Genomic DNA, 4,634 nt, shown 5'->3' on the forward strand with positions numbered 1-4,634 from the left:
GCCGCAGCAAATCTTTTGGGGGAAAAAAAAAAGATATACAATTTTCTATGTTGGAAAAAATGAGTTGTTTACTTCATGTCCAAGCCACCGCCTCGGAGCGAGAGCATCTGGAAGCGCTGCTCAAGCAAGTCACTCTGCAAGGTACGCTGATGTGGGAAATAGACTCGCCCCCAAAAATTGTCAGCTTCCCAAAAAGAGACTTGTCTATTTGGTTCTCCAACTTTGAAAAGGACCAGAATGGGAGGGGTTGTTTTTCACAATGACATTTTCGAAGTGCGTTTGCCGTCGCAATACCAAAGAAGGGAAATTTGGAGCGGCATTTTCAGACTGTTCATGGTAAATATGATACCGACTTTCCGCCGAAAAGCGAGCTGAGGAAGAGAAAGGTGAAGGAATTAAAAAAATAGTTGTCAGGACAGCAGTCATTTTTCAGACAACTTACTTGAAAAGCGAAAGCCACTCACTCACTTACTCATTCCTGCATACAAGTAAATACTTTCTCACACTCCATATTTTGCGTCAGGAGGCCAAAAGATACATAAAGACATGAGTTACCAAAGATTGGTCATCTCTCTCTCTCATATATATAGTTTCATACATTTAATTCAAAGACTTCCTTTGATTCTTGAATATGATCTAAAAGGAGACATTTTTCTTGTAAACATTTCTCAAAACTGCCCACGAGTGTTGGTTTGCAAGGCCCAGTGGTAACTTGAGCACAATGTTTTGTTCTCAGATGATGTACAACTAATATGGTACAATATTTGCAAAGTATGCAAATGATTTTTGAAGTATTTGGTCAATGGATAGTTATATACATAATTCAATTATCTTTATTTTCTCCATTTTATTATTTGAGATTTATAATGTATGTATTTGTCCAGTATTTCCCTGATGAGATAATGCCTCACATAGCAAATGTGTACAGTGCGAGCTGAAAATGCATTTACAGCACTAAAAAAACAAACTTTTATAACAGCTAAACCAAACGTTTCCAATGTAAATTTCCACCTTTATATAGTGTAGAAAGGCATCCTGAAGCCTGGAAAGTCATTGATTTGATTGTCCAGTATTTCCTTCATGAGATATTGCAACACTTAGCACTTTAAAGTCCCAAATCTTCACGGGCGGACTCCTGAACAGTTTTAAGGAACCCGCCCGTGCCCGGGGGCGACAAAAAGGTGAAGCAAATCATATTTGGCAGAGCAATATGGTCTGGAAAACCCTGATCCTAAAGGCTTCATCTGATTGCCCGCGTGCGTGAGCGTGTGTGTGTGTGTTTGTGAGACACACAGCGAGAGGAATGGCGAATTGGGCCTGTGTACAGAATGTGTTCTACTTTGGCGCTTCCAATACATTTACAGAGCATTACCAGTTGCCAGGATGGCGGACATTACATTCTTCTGCCTTTTTCTTTATGTTGCTGGCATAGCTTAAATGTTTGTCCTCAGTGTACGGACATCTACTGCTTCTAAGAGAAGAGTCAACCATGAAAGCAACAGAAAACTGCTCGCATGGAGCTGGCGCCCGTAGGCGCGGCTCGCAAAAAAAGGCGGTCTAAGGCGTTGCGTTCAGGTCGCAGTCTCCCCAGGAGGCGTGGTAGCTGTGAGCATGCAACTTTTTCTGCTTCAAGTTCCCAAGCTGTGCAGGACATTTTTCATTGCAATGGGGGCTTATGAACGCTTAGAAAAGTTGGTGAGAAAATTAAACCGCACCGTGAGACGTAATCCGCTGTAACAAATAGCAAATTTCTTACCGAAAGTACCATGAACAGAGACAATCGATCGTTGCTGCATCAGCTAGATCTCAATGTGTCGATGTTAGATGTGTTTGTTGTTCTGTGTGCTGGTCTGCATTCTATATGCGCGGTCACAAAAAACAAAAAAAAACAAACACAGAAGGGGGGTGGGGGGGGGGGTCAAGGAGGTGCAGCGATTCAGTGTTTACGACACGTTTTCACCGTCGGCTGGTGCATTTCCTCCTTTTTTTCTCGCTCCTGTTTCTTCGTCTTTCTTTATCTCCATATTAAGTACTTTCTGCTTCTTCTCTTAAACGTCTTTCACTCTCTTTCTAAATCAGCACACATCTTTCAGCTCGGACAGCATGGGCTGCAGCTGGAAGTATCTGGCCTCCTCGTACAGCAGGCTGTAGTCCTGCGGGGGGGAAAGCGCACGACACAAGTGAGTGATTGTTATTCCATGTCATCTCGGGGCAACGCTATGTTTAGCATGAAGAACAAGGCTGTATTTATCTATCAGCTTTATCTATGGAATATTTGAGCGAGCAGATGAACAATCTTCAAAATGATATGCCAGTGACGTACTCCACAATTCACCGCTTCGGAGTCGGCATGGATTCTTGAGTTTCTGTACTGCGTGTCCGGCTTTTCTGTCACTCTTCACGCGTGTCAATCATTATAGCGCCTTTTGCTTTGGGATTTGAATTATGGAGGTAAAAATCGTGCTGTCAGAGCCACAAGACAGTTGGTCTTAGGTTGACATGCGAGCCGAGATCTGATTGGCTGGCCGCCCCTCCGCGAAACAGTCATCCGAGCATATATGAGGGCGGTTGCCCTCTGCCTCCTTTTAGGCTTGTCATTAGTATGAGGACACATGTGGTGAACCGATATAAAACGCGAGAGCAAAACGCAGGCAAACTTAGGGGCCGCTTGGCACCGCCTGTGCCTTTCAATGGGCTCTGTCTGAGGCGGGATTCGAACCCACGCCTCCTGGGGAGACTGCGACCTGAACGCAGAGCTGATGATGCTCTTAAGAGAAATGCGAGCATGCCCTCCTCCACCGCCCGTGCCCGGGGAAGGTGCTCCTCTTCATTTTTGCAGGTTAATCGCAGGGACCTGAGACAAGGGTTTTTGCAGTCATTAATTTGATCATAACATTCACAGGGCACACCGGACGGCGTACCAGCAGGTAAAAGTCGAAGTAATTAAATAAATACAAAAAGTTCCGAGACTGGTGTATCTAATTTATATATTTGTCTGTATTATTGTTGTATTGCACTGGAGAGGGGAGCCCTCTAATCTCGTTGCACACTTGAAGCAAAAAAACAAAGAAAAAAAAACCCAGAAGCGCCGCAGAGGATGAAGGCTCCCTTCCTCTTCACCCTCTACGCTTCGGACTACAATTGCAATTATTCAGTGTGTGATCATCTATCGCCGCCATTTAGGCTTCTGTTTGCTCGTGGGCAAAGGGTCAAAGAGGCGGGAGTTCGGGTGAGTATTCTCCCGCGGGCGCCGCCCGGTCCCAAGCAGCGCCAAAGTCCTGAAGACCATCTACAGAAGACACTTGGCCGAGCACAGTCCAGTTTCGGAGCTCACAGGTACACCTCTACTGGCCTCGAGTGGGAATGCGGGAACACACTCCCCGCTGACCTCCGTAACGCAGACTCATTAACACATTTCAAATCCGAAACATGTCAGTGAAAAAATTAACCTAAAACATAATTGTCTGCTTTTAAAGACCTTGACATGAATGTTAAAATATGAATATTAATTGGGATTAATGGAATCCCGAATTGCTGATATTGAACAACAGCGTTGTGTTCATTGGGCCGAGTGGCCCTCAAGTTCAACCGCGTGGATGCTCCGTCGGGGACGGCCCGGCGGTCCATGTCCAACGATCTATTATATTCCTAATATGATTGGACCAACATATGCAGATCAGAGATCATGAATATTCACTTTGCTGTTGGTCACGGCGTCAGATGGTCGTCACATCGTTGGCTCGTGGTTGTCGTGAATCACTAGTGTGCGTATGCGGCGTGCGTATCCCGCTAATGTTCTGCAGCTGTGCGTGCAGTTCCATCTTTCGCTCCTACCTCATGCTCTTCTTTTGCCAGCTGGATTTTCAATGGAGTGACTTGACATCGTAGTAGTAGCGCCACCAACTGGTAAAAGCTAATACAAGTTATTTTCTTGGATGTTTTTCTCCGTGCAACTCAACAAGGTCGCCCTCATATATGCTCGGATGACTGTTTCGAAGCGAGAGATAATGTGGGGGACTGTAGGAGGCTGGATCTGTGGAGCCGAACCCAGATTACAAGAGACATCTGATGTTGAAGTACTGCTGGGATGGCGCCGATCAGGACAAGCGAGAGAGAGGAGATGACATTGATGTCAGGCACTGCCCACCGGACAAGTTTTACCTTTACTTCTTTACTAAAAAAGACAAACAAAACAATCCACTCCCACTCCCCCCCAAAAAAAAAGAGCTTAGAAGAAATGAGGTGAAAATTCCCCCGGAGAGGGCTACAACCTACCACTCAGTGTTTAGTGTTGTTTACAAACATCTCTAATGGATTATAATAACGCAGAGGGGCAAGGTAAGTCATAATACACGCCTTCGCTCAGGTATACGGCGTGGGAGTAGAAACGTGCCCTTACAAAACTTTACCTGATCTTCAAATGAGTTCGGTAGACGCAACCAGACGTAGCTAAAATATTTTTGTGAGTTAACGACTCGCAAATAATAATAAATCTGAGCTCATTTGAACACTTTAATGGAGATGTCCATGTTTTCCTGAACTGGTTTCTCTGGTTTGTTTCAGCAATGCTTGCCCCACCCGCACCTGACTCTCAAGGGCCGGGCTTTAGCAGTAATCCCAGTCACTCTACGCCT

The sequence above is a fragment of the Idiotropiscis lumnitzeri genome, chromosome 22, assembly GCF_059441095.1.
Source record: "Idiotropiscis lumnitzeri isolate Australia: NSW breed Sydney's pygmy pipehorse chromosome 22, RoL_Ilum_1.0, whole genome shotgun sequence".
NCBI lineage: Eukaryota > Metazoa > Chordata > Actinopteri > Syngnathiformes > Syngnathidae > Idiotropiscis > Idiotropiscis lumnitzeri.